A 17682-nucleotide genomic window follows, 5' to 3' on the forward strand; every position below is an offset into this window, starting at 1 on the left:
CATGAGAGGGAATGAGGAAGAGCACAAGCATTTCTGGAATCTGTCGATCATGATTTGAGCATTTCAGAGGAAATCAAACCAGCAACACAAGGACAATAAGGGTGGTGAACTTTTAGGAGGAAACACCCGCCATTTTAGGAAGATTTAGGCAAGGAATTTGGACAGCTACATCATGAAAGAATCACTTAATGGCTAGAATCATAACACAGAGCAAATGGAGTGAGCTGGACATGACCCTTCATGGATCAGAGAAGGAGTGCAACAGTACACCTTGGAGAACTGCTAGATCAGCATAAATTAAAGCTGTTCTCTGGTTCCCTTAACTTGCACCATATAACATTAAGACTGAAAGAGCAAAGAGTCTAGGCTCTACCTTTCTTGCATTTGTCTCCTTTTCTCTCTCACTTATTGCAGTGATATTAGGGATTTCAAGTCAGGTCTATGTAAAGCCTCCAACAACTTGCAAAAAAGAGTTTTATTTCTGGTTAATCCAAAAGAGTCAGGATGAGGAAGATTCAGACAAACTAGAAGAGGTGGTTCTTCACACAGTGGGCATTAGAGCTGTGAAATTCATTGCCAGAGGATGTTGCAGATGGTGAGAGATTACCTTGACCCAGAGGTTACTGGACAAAAGCATGAACAATAAAGCTATTTAAAGATACTAAATATAAATTGATACCACGTATTTCATAGAAATACTAAATATACATCCTACTGAAGAATTGCACCATATGGAAAATACTTGGAGCCTGGCAAAGCACATGAGTAAATGGGAAATATCCTTCACTGATTCTGATTTTACTCACTTTAAAGCATCTTCTTGTGACCAGGGTTTGAGACAGAACACCAGGCCAGCTGGACCTTTGTTTGATCTAACACGTCTTCTGTTCTTTTGATTTGAAAACATCAAATTAGGCTATTTGGCTTCTCAGCATACGAAGATCTGTGGATGAGTATATAAAGATCTGTGGTTGCCTGCAGTATTCTCAGCTGTACAGACATATAAGGCTTTTGTAGGTTCAAGTGAAATCAGGGGGACCTAAAGCCCTTATATTTACAGCTTAATTCTCTCTCAAGTTTTTCAAGGAGTTTTTATTTCTTTTCTTGCTTTTTCTTTGCTTTTTTTTTTTCCGAAGGGGTGTTGACAGTGAAGACTGAAGGACAGGATGACAGCATGATCTTGTCAGTAACTTGGGGGTTTTTATGCTTACTAAGAAATGTCTAAAATATATAGAAATGGAAGAAGATACTCACCAAGCATTCACAGACTACAGTACTGTGTGGTGGTAGAGTGAAATTTCTGCTAAGATATGTGAATTTACATTTGTATGTTCATTTTTGGAAAATAGTATTCGCATCACTTCAGAGATGCGTATCCTATTTCAAGAAGAATGACTGACAGAAAGGTCTGCAGTATTGTTAGTTGTCTGCAGGTGGGAACACCTCCTAAATGTCTAGGTAGAAATAGGAAGTATCGACAGACGATATTGATTTAGAATACTTGGCTGGGTAGAGTAAACCCTGACAGTACATGTGCCTGCTGTCCTGATCCATGAAAACTGCTCAAGAGTGCGGGCAGGGAAAAAATGTAGAGCATCTTATCAGTATGAAAGGTCATGAATCTGGTGCAGCAGAAATATATTTTCAGAAACCAGGAGTTTGAAAGATTCAGAGAGCAACCAGAGACTGGGGAAAACTCACAGGATTACACAGACACTTAGAAAGACTCTTTGCAGACATACCTATGTATGTAAGATTACTGGCAAAAGTAGGATAAATAGGTTTCAGAAAATCAGAGAAAGGACATAAGGCAGGTATGTCTGTGATTTTGAATCCCTATCGGTATTAACACAGCTGTGAACAACAGCCTCCCATTGATGCCATGCAACATAGCAGTACTACAGTCTTTTCTAGTGAACCTCCTAGACACAAAAGTTTCCACTTCTTAAAGAAATACATATATTGTCTTTTCTTCAAAAACCTGAGTTCATGCAGAAGTGAAGAATCTATCTCCAGTGTTTCTAGTGGTGCATTAAATTTTGTCCACAGCAGTAGTGGATTTTCCAGCAAGCAAAGGGCAAACATATTCAAACAACCATATACTTAAGGAAAAGGGAAAAACCACCCAAAGCCCTGTAACAACACTGCCACTCAGAAAGCTAATGACTTCATCTGTGTGGGTCCTGTGAGCCGCCAAAGAGCAGAAGCAGAACGGGAACTGCAGATGCTTCACCCTATGCTCCTGGGGCATGCCTTATGAAGGGTTGACAAAAGAGAGTAAAGAAGTTGTATGTCGTTGCTCAGTTCATGTGTGGGTCCAAAGACAGCGCAAGACGACACATTAAAAGTGTGCAAAGCTCACTCTCAGTGGAAGGGGGGAGGGGAAAGAAAATGGGAGGGACACAAATTGTCCAAAGAGATATTTCATACCACATAATGTCATGCTCAGTGATAAATCAGTGTAAGATGATTACAATGGGGATTTTGTCTTCCAAGGTGTCCATTGCTCATAGACTGGCTGGGCATCGGTCTGCTTGTGGGAACTTGTTTGTCTTTGAGTCTCTTCTCTGACCCCATCTTTTCTTCACTTATTAAACTTCCTTTATTTTGGCTGAGAAGTTTTCTTGCTTTTCCTGTTCTCTCCCCTGTCCTGCTGGAGGGACCAAAATAGTGAGCAAGTAGCTGTCTCGGTGCCTAGTTGATGACTGGGGTCAACCCATCACAGTATTATAAAGTTATTTAGTATCATATGAACGTGCACTGTAGCTGACTTAACAGCTAAATATATATCTATGGCTATATATATTAAGGTAAAGACAGTATTCATGCCAAAAACATGTCAAGACTTACAGCTGTTAGATTTTAGCTTATTCTGTAATAGAGCCTTACTGTTTTATTCTTAACTCCCATCAAGATTCATTTAAGTATCTCATATTATTAAAATCAGTTTCTAGAGTGAACTTAACACACCTTGAGATATTAACAAAAAAACAGGATTTATAATATTTCTTAGGCTGACTGGAATAAGACAAATTCTGTCCCACCTGGGAAATATAACTTTTTTTCCCCCTCTTTCTCCAGTCTAACCATTTTTCTGCTTTCTTGTTCAATAAGGCTAAAATCTGTGGATTTCAATAGAAAAAGGTCCCACTGACTTCATTTTTTTTTAAGTACAATCACAAGTAATGAAGTACAGTCTTAGCAGTGCTATAGAGGTGCTCTTTTAAAGCAGATCTGTTAGGGCAGATTTTCTAAGGTGCACTAGAATTACTGGAATTATCTAGTTCTATTACAAATATTTTACCTGAATATTTGAATTTACAACTTAATATGTTTACATATCTCTGTCCAAAGAAGAGATTGCATTAAACGGTTATTCTTTTATGTTCCTTTCTCCCCTGTTTTAAAAAGAACACATCACTGAATTTCTGTCAATGTCTTCTTCAAAATGCCACCGAAGAATGTAGCTGGGACTTTGGCTTTTAATCAGTGTAAGGAATAACAGAGAATACACAATTGCTTCTTTATCCATTAAAGCAATGTTTCTTATTTTTCCTTTAGTACTTTTGTGGTGAAAATTCAGTTCATTTTTTCTGTGACTGTGTTTTTTTCCAGTCCAAAGTATTTATGTAAAAAAATGAAATTTCAACAAAGATACTGTATCACAGAACCTCCATGTAGTCTTTTTAGATCTAGTGCATTTATATTAATGAAGTGAATTGATATAGCAGATAACACATACTCAACTATCTTTCAGTGACTGAGGTTTTTTTAAACCCGAGTATTGTGTTATCTGTCATACATGTAATTCAAAGAAGAAACGTCTTCTGTTTTCTTTAAAGATTATGAAATTAAGTGATAAAATGATAATTATTCTCTTTTCGTCCACAGCTCTAAGCAGCCTTTGCAAACATTAAACAGCCCGAGAAAGTAATTAAACAGTCTCTCTCCAATCCCTAAACTTGTCAAGTTGTGTGGTAACAGATATGGAAGGCTCATTAACAAAGGAGGAAATAATCCCTCATTTTATTACAAATTTTAAACAGCCGAAACATACAACATGTAAAATCAAGCTCCCAAGTCACCTGTTATAGAGTGTTAAGCATTAGCTTACGAAAACAGTGCATTCTTCTGAGCTGAAACTCTTCTAAAGTCATTCTCCTTCTTCTCTTTATGTTGTCCATTTCTTGTCAACAGTAAATAAAAGGACTTTTAAAAGTTTTTCTTCTATTTTCACAGTGTACGTTAAAAAGCTCTAACAAAACATTTCTGTGCTTGACAGAGGGTCTTTTGTTTCTTTTTCCAGCTATAGGAAAAATGTTATCTCTTTTCCCATTTTGCCTTGCTTAAGTCCTCAACTCAAAATTACAAACCATAGTTAACTTAGCATGACATGGGTACACTTGGTATCTTGCTCTCTGTCTAAACACGTTTTAAAGCCTTCTTAAACCAAAGTTTTCCAGATGACCTCTGGTAATTTGATCAGCCACAAGGAGGATATGTCTGGCCATGAAAACAGGCATATGATCACTTAAAATTGTTTGGCAAAACTGCTAAGAAAAACACCTGCTGTAATATGTTTGGATTCTAAGGGTCTTTAAGGCATACAGCTATACGAATCATAGAATTGTAAAATGATAGAATGGTTTGTGTTGGAAGGGACCTTATAGATCATCTAGTTCCAAACCCCCTGCCATGAGCAAAGATACCTTCCACTACACCAGGTTTCTCAAAGCCCCATCCAACCTGGCCTTGAACACTTCCAGGCAGGGGACATCCATAGCTTCTCTGGGCAACCTGTTCCAGTGCCTCACCACCCTCATAGTGAAGAATTTCATTCTTATATCTAATCTAAATCTACCCTTTTATAGTTTAAAGTCTTTGCCCCTTATCCTATCACTACAGGCCCTTGTAAAAAGTCCCTCTCCAGCTTTCTTATAGGTCCCCTTTAGGTACTAGAAGGCTGCTATAAGGTGTCCTTAGAGCTTTCTCTTTTCCAGGCTGAACAATCCCACCCCTCTGAGCCTTTCCTCATAGCAGAGGTGCTCCACCCCTCGGATCATGCTTGTAGCCCTCCTCTGGACCCGCTCCAACAGGTCCATGTCTTTCCAGTGCTGAGGGCTCCAGAGGTGGACGCAGGACTCCAAGAGGGGTCACACCAGAGCAGAGTAGAGGGGCAGAATAAACCTCCCTCAACCTGTTGTCCATGCCCTTTTTGATGTATCCCAGGATGTGGCTGACCTTCTGGGCTGCAAGCGCACACTGCTGGGTCGTGTTCAGTTTCTCATCAACCAGCACCCCCACATCCTTCTCCTAAGGGCAGCTCCCAGTCCGTTCTCTGCCCAGCCTGTATATGTTCTTGGGATTGCCCTGACTCAGGTGCAGGACTTTGCACTTGGACTTGTTGAACCTCATGAGGTTCGCATGGGCCCACCTCTCAATCCTGTCCAGGTCCCTCTGGATGGCATCCTTTCCCTCCAGTATGTCGACTGCACCACACAGCTTGGTGTTATTGGCAGACTTGCTGAGAGTGCACTCAATCGCATTGTTCGTGTCACTGACAAAGATGTTAAACAGCACTGGCTCCAGTACTGACCCCAGAGGAAAGTCAGCTTTCACTGTTCTCCATTTGGACACAGAGCCATGGACTGCAGCTCTGAGTGTGGCTGATGTACCACGGACTACTATATATATGAAGAATGAACAAGACAGCCTGAGTATATGTTACAGTGCCGTATCTCAGCTGGATTCAACAGTGCATTTAGTTTTCCGTGGCATATTCTGCAAGCAGTATGCAGCTAGTTAAGAAATCTTCAAAAGCAACAATGTTATTAAACTAAACTGCAAGAACGATTACATAGCATGGTCTACTTGACTCTTACATTATTCCAGTTTTACACTGGTTTTAGTGTGAACTACTGCAAATTTTTTAGTTTCCTATGTCTTAGTGCTTATCCAACAAACACAGTTTATATAAATTTCTCGTCACAGGCTGGACTTTCTGGCTTTAGGCACATAAAGTGCTGAAGTTAAGGATCTTCTGCACTGGTAATCAGAGAAGTTTAGACTCACCTGCAGAGACTGAGGAAAGTTCTTAGCAACCTCTCTCTGTCTCCAGAGGCAACAGAGGCAGAGGAAGCCCAGAACTTCGGCTGGTGACGGGACTCCTCTGGCAGTCTTGGAGTTGGATGTCTGCTGTAAATCAGCTGCATAGGTTCTCCTGCAATGAGGGGAAATCAACAAACATGCCTGGATGTTCATGCCAGTGGGCAGAACAGGGAAAATGTGGGGCCTACCTCTCATAATGGACAGTGGCAGGAACAGACAGCCTGGTTAGATGTGGTGACCCGTTTGGTGTCCACCTGTCGGCAGCTAGAGTCCACAAGAAGACCTGCAGGTCCCTCTTGCTAGTCCTCCTCTAGTGCAGTGCCTGTGCATTGTGTCCTTAGTCTCTATTTACAGAACAGTAATTTACTGGAAAATATATTCCTGAATATTACTGTAATAACCCTCTTGAGTCTCTTATATCACTGCCCGCAATCGAAAGGGCAGATCTTGAGCTACTGTAAATCACACTAGCTCCGCTGATTTGAGTAGAGCTGTATTGATTTACTGCTGCAGAGGATCTGGTCTGAAATATTTCTGTGGTATTGTGTGCGTTAGATTTAGAAGATTTACAGGTTGTATAACAAAGCTAAGAAGCCTTAGCATAACCATTCTGACTGGCCAATGTATTTCTTTGTCTTAGAGGATACATAAACAATTAACTTTACCAGCCCTAGTGTCTAAAGTAGGAAAATTAATATCTGGGATAGTGCTTTTATACTAGCCGCTTTGAAACATCTTAATTAATGCTAATAGGAAAATATTTCTTCAATTATGTGTATTTTACTGACATATTCAGGCTATAGGGTCATACTGTAACTGGCTGGGTCTCAGAACTGGAAGGAAAAAGACACATTTCACTGACATGCCTTCTAATCAGCTGTATGGCGTATAGCTTTTTACACTTCAGAGTAAATGGTTTTAATGATAATTAGCAAAGTTATTTCTGAAAAAAAAGTCTGCTGGATGCAGTGAGAGGAATGAAACTTTAAGTGTTGATAATTGGTTAACTAAAAATTCTGAAAGTTCATTTCAAGTGCCATAATGAATTCTCCTTAAAAGCTTGTTTGAGTGTATCCTTTTCTCTTCCTCTGCAAATGGAAAGAATGATAGTCGTTGTTGTATGGAACAGCAGTGCACCAGACTATTTTATCAGTACTTTATTGGAGTGCAGATGAGAAGGTGTTAGCTGTCTAAAACCACAGGTAGGTGTCTTGTGAAAGTTACTTCATTTTAGATACACCAGAGTTGCATTTTCCTTTGGCTTTGGTTGAATAAGATCTGGATAACTTTTATGTGTATCTATGCGTGTAGGGTGCTGAGACAAGTAAAGCTCAGCCAGTGTAAAACCTTACCTGCAGAACAGGTGGTACTACCCTACACCCTGTCCTTCCCTTCCTGATCCTGACCAAATAGTCTTCTTGACTTTCCCCTTTTTTTATAGCTCCTTTATGCTTCTAGATTACTTAATATGCATGCCAGTTCAGCTCACTAAGCTGACAGAAAACTCAGTGGGTGCGAGGAGGAGAGCAAATAGTTTTCTTCTGGCTTAGCTGAGGTGTCAGAAGAATGGCAGAAGTAGTCAAAATGTGTAGGAGAAGATGACAAAACTGGGAAGAGAAACAAGGTCCACCTTCTTTAGCACAAACTAATTGCCAAATAAGCTCAATTGTTTTATGTAATTCTGGCATTCTTTTGCAGTATAGCCTAAACTTCCTAGACCGAACAGTGAAAAAATACTATTATTTTGTGTCTCTGAAATGAGTACACACACATTTAATTACTTAACAATGTTCCTGTTGGCTTAGAATATATTAGTAGTTGCAGAAATATATTTAAAATAACTTGCACAAGAAAAAAAGAAATTGTCAGAACTGGAATTCATGTTGTTCCACATGCTGTGTTTCGTAAGAGCATGGGAAACATCTGTGTAAAAGCATATGATATTATTATGGGCAAAGATGGTGCTTGCCAACTGTTATAATAGAGGCATCCAAGCAGCATGAGTTCACTTTTTTCTTATGTTCATAGAAATTTGGAACTCAAATTGTTCATTTTAACTTCAGCATTTTTAGCATGAAAGTGAGTAAGTCCTATGTATTACCACCTGAAATTATCTCTACTGATCCCATTTGCTGATTAGAATTCAGCTGCCTTTCTTCTGAAATTTAACTACCCTAGATTCTCCTACTGTACACAGCAAGTAATCAAAGATATACCTGTTGGAGGAAGGACAAAGAAGAAAATACAAAATTAATCTGAATGTAAGGAGGAAAAATAGAAATTTACCAGGAGATCATAAGGTAATCCTTGACAAAATACAAAATAAAATAAAAACACATGCTCTCAGGCATTATCCCTCTGAACAGATAAACTGTCTAAAAGCCTGAGAAAAGTCAGATATTCTTGCCCTCTAGCTAGGAAAAAAAAGCAACTGTAACTTCTGAGATACTCTGACTATTGCCTGTATTGTCATGTAGTGTATTATCATTTTGACTATAGTATGGGTGAGAATTTAGATGCAATAATTTGTTGGTTTTTAATTATTAAAACAATAAATGTCTAGTTGCTAACAGGTTGAATAATAATGTTCTTATGAAAAGTGAATAGCAATGAGTGCTTTTCTGGATGATATTTATGTAAAAATGTTATAATGACGGATGTCTCACTTTAAAGATCTTAGGATCTGGGTAAAGTGTGTGATACCTTCTGTCCCGTGAATGGAATTTTGGTTGCAAATGTGCCATCACAATGTGTGATGAGCAACATGAGAGCAATGAACAAGTTATAGCTGATCACAAAGATGCAAAACAGTACAGTGGAAGAATGATTTAGAACAAAACTGGATTTTCTACTTTATGAGATACTCTGTGAATTCATGTATAGTTTATACTTCTAAAAAGTAATAAAAGAAAAAAATGGGAAAAAAGTCTAAATTGCTTTGGGTTAACAGGAACAACTCTGGTAAATCTATATCTCAATCTCATGTGGGCCTTTGTATCTTTGTCTTTATATTTATATGCATATAATCATATATTTATGTGTGTGCGTATATATGCATGTATGTATTTTTAAAAATGCATATTTTCTTAAAATGTCTCCCAGCTTCAGAAACTGAAATGCTTCTTTGTACAAGGTGAGAAACTCATAGGAATAAAATATGTCAATTGAATAGAAAAAAAATTTTGAAAATCTGTTAATAATTCAAGTTTTTAAAAAAATATGTTGGTAAAAAATAGAACTCTGTTTTCAATAATATTAAATTGAAGAAATGTACTCAACATGGGAGCAGACTTTCTGTTATTTTTTCCTCTTGCTGGCCTCCTAAACGCCTAAAGATACATGGTCTGGTGACACAACGTGGTATAAAGATGACAACATGCAGGAATTTGCAAGATAGCACATTAAACTTCAAAACTGTATTCTTCGCATTGCCTGAGTTACAGATTCATGTGAGGCAATGTAAATTCCATTAGTTTTGTTTTTCAGTGGTTCTTTCATACTGTACTTTTGGGCCAATATCACTCCATGGAAGAGGCCACACATACAACTTCATGGATCCACAAAGCATGTGTGACCTTTTGGCAAGTATGCAAGATCTAGTCTCTTTTTACTGCAGCCTCTTTCAGACAAGCTCTCATAATTTCTTTGTTTGGTACTGCAGGAACATGGAAGTACATGAATCTGTACACATTCCCCTCTGCCCTAAACCATTTTTCTTTGACAGCTCAGTTTGCCCATGGCACTGCGGTTTTGCTGTGAGAGAGCGCTGGAGCAGCTGTTTGGTGTCTAAATCATTCTTTGTGAAGAGTGTGCATCAAATTTAGCAAGGTGTTGGGTTTTTTTCCCCCAAGGAAAAAATGAAAGTGTGTATGACTTTGCACAAATATCATGCAGTGTTGCTATTTTTGTCTTATATTAAAACAAATAAATAGCTTTCAGAGCTATGAAATGCATTTGCATTTTTCTAGTCAAATCTGAAACAGGACAAAAAATGGGATTTTTGCACTGAGCATGAATGCAATCCACTGTGTAAAAAATGGCTATCGGCTGTGTAGTTATATCTTTCACCAGCACATTGCATGGTGAGTCAAGACTGCTAATGTGTGCTGGTCCTAATCCTACACTGCTGAAGACAACAGATCTTAACTGAGGCCTAAAGGAATCTGAAGAAAGATTTGGAAAATTTCACTGTGAAGCTACCATTAATATTGTCTTCCTCCTCATTTTTCCATTATAATATTAGCTGGAAATCACACTGGACTTTACTTCTAAATTCTGTTTTCCAACACAGTGATTCTAAAACTTTGGTCTTTGTGATTCGTACTGCTGTTGGAAGTGATCCAGCTGATTCATGAAGTTTGAAAGAAAAATCTTCAGACTGTCAGTCTGAGTGACCAAGTTGATCTTACAAGAAAGTCGGGTGTTTGAAAATCATTCTGTGACTGGGAAATCTGGGAGCCGCTATATTGAAAGGCAGGAATAAAAAAATGCATAGAGCCATAGGTTAAATATTTCAAAATATCAGGAAACACTTTCATTCCTTACCTGGAATCAGTAACTGTGTAAGAACCTCTCAGGTGCCTGTAATAACGTTCCTGATGGCGCTGCGGAATATCTTAAGAATAAAAATCATTTATGTCTTTTTTGGGGGGACGGAAGTGGAGAGGAGAGGGAGAGGGGAGAACTGCTGCACAACCTAACAGCAATTTTTCTATCTCAAAATACTTTTTTCTATCTTCAGTTCTGCAGCTGAGAGCTGGCATTTTGTCATTTCAGCATGTCATATTGTTACATTGCACAACTATGTGATGCATTGAAATGTCAGTTTCACCTAAAAATTGAAAGTTATGCCACACAACCGTTTTTAGCTAATAGGATGGCTGTTGGTTCACATAGCAGATTTCCAAGGCAATATGAAGAAATGAGCTTGTCTGAGAACTGTTACATATTTTGCACATATCTCAAAATATACCTAGTTTGCCTTTATAAGTTTTGAATTTAACACTTCCTAGATTAAAAATTTTAAAAGGTTTTATTTGTGAAAGAAAAAATGTTTATTTACTCAATTTATTTAAAATATCTTGTCTTTGTTCAGAATAAAAGACAGTGCTTTCCCCACGGTTGAATAGTTCTATATTCCATAGCCAGTAAACAGGAATATACATTGCTCTTTAATATTTATTTCCTGCAGCTGCTAAATAAATCTAGAAGGTGGCATTGCATGATTATGCCTCATCCAGTTCTGTGTATGCTGGAAAAGAGATCCAAACACGGAAAATCCTTTCCCTGGCAGCCTCCTTCATCCTTTTTCCTTTCTCTAGGGCTAAACTGTGTGAGGGACCACCAGGAACTGGGGCACCCCAACTGTTTGTCACTCAGATGTTCAGAGTCAAGAATGAAATAAATCTATGGCATTTTTGCTAAAAGGGAGTATGCAAAGCATGAAGGTTTCAGCTGTACTTCTTCATGTTCTTAACAGTTTTTAAACTCCTCCAAGGAAGAACATGACTAATAAAGCTGCACCATTCCTCGCAGTTTTTGTTAGACTCAGTTCTAAGAATGTGTCGATTTTGTGGATCCAGTTTGGCCTAGGCTTTTTAATAAACTGTAAGCTTATTTTATGCTTATTATAATTACTGTGTAACTTTCTTATAAAAATTATTTTATGGTATGTGTTATGAGTACTAAACCAATCCCAGAATCTCCAAAAATCTGTCTTTCAGTGCTGCAATACAGAGGGAAAGGAGAGGGAATGGAGATTGTGATACAGCTCAAACCATGGATAAAAAGCTATAGATCCTCCCCTCTGCAGGCTGACTGAAGCCTCGTTCTGGCCTTTGTCAGGAACTTTGCTTTCACTATCTTCTTCTTCCCCAAGTGATGTCCTTTTTTGTTGCACTGAGCAATTTAATTGATTTCCTTAAGATAGTAGCAATGAATTGAAATAAAATGGTCTGGTGTATCTGAGTTTTTTTAGCAGTAGAAGCTGTCTTGGTTTTTGCTTTTTTTCGGTGAAAATTGTTTTGGTTTCTTCCACAAGCTTCCACCATTGCTTTTTGGTGGTGGCAATCGTGGGAGTGGGGGTGGCAGGTTCAGTGAGAAAGAACATAAGATCTACTAATTGCACAGGGTGTTTCTTAAGTAGTGTTTTAGAATGCCGTGTTGCAGAACCACAGAACTTCAATTCAATTCATTTCTATGCTATGCTATGCTATGCTACACTGTTCTATGCTATTCTGTTCTATTCTATTCTCCTTTCTTCATCTTTATTGTAGAGCTCAGCCCAGGAAGTCAGTGGAACTGGCACCTTACAGTGACGTTCCTTTCAAAATCATATACGTTATATATATATATATATATATATATTTTGACTGGGACCACTGAAAACTGGTTGTATGCCTTTGATATACAGATAAGACTCTAAAGATTAGATTTGGAAGAAGACTTCTTACACAAATGTGAGAACCCCTTTTATATTTTATTGTCTCTCCGTGCAGGTTTAGTCTAAGATTTTTGGATGAGTAACTGTTCTATTTTTGTATGGTTTTTGATAACATTTTCATTGAAGCAGGAGAGTACACTCACAGGTTATTCAGTACTGTTTATCACTAGTTTTACACTTCGCATCCCTGTACAGAGATGTAGAATACGGACCTTCATAAATGGTGTTCTTACACCTGTATTTCAATTTAGTGTTGTCTTATTCCAAAGAAGGCCTTACTGAACTTTGCATGGACTAGGATACTACTGAAAATGAACAAAACACCTAAGTCGGTTTCTGTGCTGTTTAGACTTCAGTCAGAGTTGATGGGAGTAAAAAAAAACTATTTGCTGTTTTGCAGGTGATCCTGGGTTATAGAGGCTTAGGTTTTGTTTACTTTGGAAAGAAATATCAGCAGTCTGGAATCTCTGGCAAAGGTGAACAGTCCGTTTTGCCTCACCTGTCTGCTGGAGATCCCGAACACCAGATGGGCGCCTGGGTATCCAGGAAGCTGGAAAATAAGCTCAAGCCGCTCTACCAACCAGCCAGGCAGCCAGAGTACAGACCAGCAGCAAATTAAGCAGCCAGCAAAAGGATAAGGCTTCTGGCCAGAGGGAGAATGGTGGAGGCTGTCAGGAAACTGGGAACTGGGCAACAGGTGATCGGGACAGGAGCCAGCCATGCTCGTGGCCAGCTGGCCTGAATCCCTGTTTGCCAGCTTGACAGCTCGCCAAATGATCGTTTGTCATCCCTCCAAAAATCATGAGAAATGGGCAACTGTATATAAATTTCAGATAACTTCGGTCATCTTTGAGATATAACTGCAAAATACCTTGCAAAATGCAACCACAGATAATGGCTTAAAATCACCTGTCTTTCCAAGTACTTTCTGCTTGTAAATTCTGAATGTGGGCTGAATGTAAATTTGAAAACTCTGTCATGAAAACAGAAAATGGAAACTTGCTTGAAAATTAATGCAATATTTTAATATTTCTACTCTTTCTTTGGACAATTTGGCTTTTTAGAAATACTTACATGAAATCACTGTTTGGGCAATATTTTTCAGTTGTAGCTTTTTTAATTAGACCTAATGAGTAAAGGGAGGAAAAAAGGCTTATAAGCCCTTCTTGAGGTCTAAAATAGAATCAGTAACCTTCAAAGGTAAACACAATTTTACATCCATTATATAGCATGATTCAGGATAAGCATTAACTGACTAGTCAGCAGTCCATGTTCAGCTGCTTGAACATTTGTGGAGAACACACTTGAAAAGCTGCAAACTCAGCTGAAGTGAAATCACATACACTCCACATGTGTCTGCAGGTTTGCTTTAACATATGAGTACCTGACGGACAAGCAGCTGCCAGGCACTGCAGATTGTAGCTTTGCTGCAGTCATAGTATGAGCTTATAGGGTTAATATTATTGCTATATTTATCATCTACTTGTGTTCAATTTTATTATTATGGTGATATGTAAATTTAATAATAGGTTTACTTGCAGCCTATTTGTGCTAGTTATTTTGTATATTCTTCACGTGGAACGGGAAGAGAAGAAGTCTAATCCTGTTAAAATCTGGAGCCCAGTTATGCAGGTCAGTCATTTGTAGCTGATGCTTCAAAACAAGTCCACTGATCCAGCATGGATGGTGATAATCTTTTTGTCCAGTTTGGTAGATATGCTAGTCTGACCAGAGCCATCTGCCAGAATGATTGATGTGAGCCATTTCTTATGGCAGGAAAACAGCCCTGCTTGCTTTGTCTCTGCCAGTGTCTTGGAAAGTCAATTTACTTGCTGCCAGGAGAGGCAGAGAGCTGTGGGAGCTGTGGGAGCAGCATTTTTTGACCAACAAGGTGAAACATATCCCATTCATTGTTTTGCAGGCAGGATCAGCAGGCAGGAACAGATCTGGCTTTCCAGGACTCACATTTTGACTCTTCTTCCTCTTTTTCCCACTGAACTTTTGTATTTAGAATGGCTATGCTTTGCTTTGCCTATTCTAAGGAGTTGTGATAAGGCTTTAAGGTCAATCATGACAAAACCAGCTGATTGACCTATGAATAACTGTCACAGATTTGAGTTATACAGTTGAGTGTATGGCTGAGTTAGGCTTTGTCCATAGAACTCTGTTAAGACAGAAATGACTGCCGCGTATTTTGACCTGTTGGATTACTAGTGTCAGTGCTCTAATAGTTGAGAAATAACAAAGTACCATTTCTTCATTTTATATATAATTTAGACTAGTGTAGTAAGAAATAACTTGCACCACTGCAGGTAGAGGTGGAGCATGGATAAATGTTCTTTTAAGTCTATGAAAACATCTGGCATCTTCCTAATCAAGAGAAAAATATGCTTTCTGGACTGGAAGCAGTTGATGGCTTATTTGGCTAAAGAATGCTGTCATTAACATGCAAATGAGACATTGGTCTTCCTTTTGCATAAATTGTATACTGGTTTTAGTTACAAATAAGTGACAGAGCAATGCTGAAAATTTTGTAGAATGTTTTAAATGGCATATTTAATAAGGTAAATGACAGCATATATAAATATGAGTAGAAATTAGCAGGGTGAAATGAGAAAGACCAAAGTTCCAATGACAAGCAAGTGTTTGACACCCCAAGGTGGAGGTTCATGGTTGACTCATTTCTGCTAAAACCCATGCCTGTGAAATCCTTCCTGGAACTGCAGTACAAGGCATGAAAACAAACCTAATGCAAAATTAGTCCAGAACTTCGTGTGTTCTTCCTAACAATGTTCTATGACATTGTTTTGGGTTTTTCTTTTTTTAAACTGCTTTTAAGGTATATACAGGTTAAATAAAAAATGATACAATCTGAGATAGCAAACATTAAATCCAGAACAATCCAGCTATGTTTTGCAAAGCTAGCTACAAATCTTTGGAGAGGCTAGTTCACTCAGTGCAGAAATTTCTGACTGGGGCCTCATACAAGTTCAGTACAAAGTGCATTTTGTATAAGAAATGAGTATTTGGTATTTATTTTAAATGCTACAGTTATAAACCAACAGTGATTAAATAGACATTGCTCTCGGGTGTCACCAAAAAAATGCAGGAACCCAAATATAAAAGATAACTTCTTGTTTATGTGGCTTTCTGCATTAATGACCATAAGTGACAAAACAAAAAAGCAGGTTGCTTTAATCTCTGATCATGACCTTTCAATGCTTGCATTTGTTTTCACTGAACATCCGTTTTCTTAACACCTATTTCTGATTATTTTGTACTGAGCAGGTGCTAGTTCTATCACTCAAAGCTGGTTAAGTAATTTATTGAGTAAATGATGGAAACTATAGAAATGGTGATAGCAATCTTACGTCCCTTCTGATGCTGGGAACACCTGCTGCAGCATTGGATGAACAGTGCCATGAGGACCTTGGCACGCTGCACAGGCTTTCCATCTCCAGCTCAAAGTCCTCGTGTACTCTTGTGTAGTCTTGGTCACAACACAGATTTATGGTTTACTGATAGCAATCTGGAATGTGAACTCAGAGAAACTGTTGGACAATATGCTCCCTCACCCTTATCTCAGTAAAGGTATAGTCCCCAAACAAGTGCATATAATACAATGCACTATTAGCTATAATTATGATAGGTATAATTATGATTGTGTACCAAATACATGCACTTTGCTTAACTAGGCACTGATTATTTCTACATGGATTAATTATTGTATAGAGCAGTTGCACAGTATCCAAAGTACAGAGGCATGCACTTGAGTAATCATGGATACTCTGCCATAGCTTGTTGTTAAGCCCTCATAGGCTATTGGATGTGAAATCTAAACATGTGATAAGGAAGCAAGCATGTGGATTGCAAACTCTTCATTCAGTAGTCTTCTGGCTGCACCCTTACACTGGTGACTCAGGAATTTGTAGTTATTTGGGGTTGAGTAAGGAAAGGAATTGCAAAATTAGAAGAACACCAAGGAAAGCGATTCGGCAGAAGTGCCCTTCCTGATACAACGTAGTTAATTTTAGGATATGTCTGTTTTCCTGCAAAAGAAAGGTGACTGTTCTGATAATACACAAACATTTAAGACTTAATAGAAGAAATTTCATGTCTTAAATTTACACTGTTTAAGCAAATAAATTACAAACTTTGCATCGCTTATGATGATAATGGAAGATAAAAATGATTAGGTTTTAATTTAGCTTTTGTAATATGGTGATATTTAATACACTATAGATATTATCCATTGCAGTAGAAAGTACTGCTGGTTTGTGTGGGATCAAAGGCATGACCTCTGCATTGTAATACCGTTACAAAACATATTTATTATATTATGGCTGAACTGACATTCTTCTTTTCTTTAATCTATTATTTAAATGTGGATGATACTGTCAATTCTGAAACACACATAAAAACGAAAAGCACAGCCAGTATGTAAATCTGAAGTCGCCAAGTTTCTGCAATATCTGTGATCTTTGTACCATTAACAGTGAAAACTTTCTAATCTTGCTATTATTTATGACATAATCCTTGTGTGGGGCTATTGAATTGTTTTCGCATAATTAGTTTTAAGTACATGTTTTCGAGACATGTTTTTCGTGCTGTTTGTAGAGTCAGGTTATTTGCCTGTTGAATGTGGTAACACAAGCAGCAGTCTGACTAAAACTTTTTTATTGAATTTTGTCCATTCATCTTTGAATTCATTTCAGCAGGGTACATGTGTAATTTAATAATCAGGGAGCACTAGAATAGTTTTACAATGCTCTGATTAATTCATCAAGGACAGTACTACATAATGGTGACCTAATGGAGCACTGAGAACCCAGTTCTGTGCATCATACGAGCGATTTGCATTTGACTTCAGCAAAAGTCATGCACATTCATTACTTCTCAAGATCTGATTATTAGGGAACATCTCATGATTTCAAAAGTGCCACCTCTTCTCCTTCTCACTTCATTTTTTGACATTATTCCCATTTAATCAGAATATGTTATATGGACAGATGTAATTACAGATGCCTCCTCTTCCCCAATATAGTCCACATAATGGGAACATGACTGTATGGTGGATTATAGGATGGGGTGTTACCCACAGTCAGAGGATTCCGTAGGATGAGGCTTGTGCT

This window comes from Opisthocomus hoazin, chromosome 3, assembly GCF_030867145.1.
Source record: "Opisthocomus hoazin isolate bOpiHoa1 chromosome 3, bOpiHoa1.hap1, whole genome shotgun sequence".
NCBI lineage: Eukaryota > Metazoa > Chordata > Aves > Opisthocomiformes > Opisthocomidae > Opisthocomus > Opisthocomus hoazin.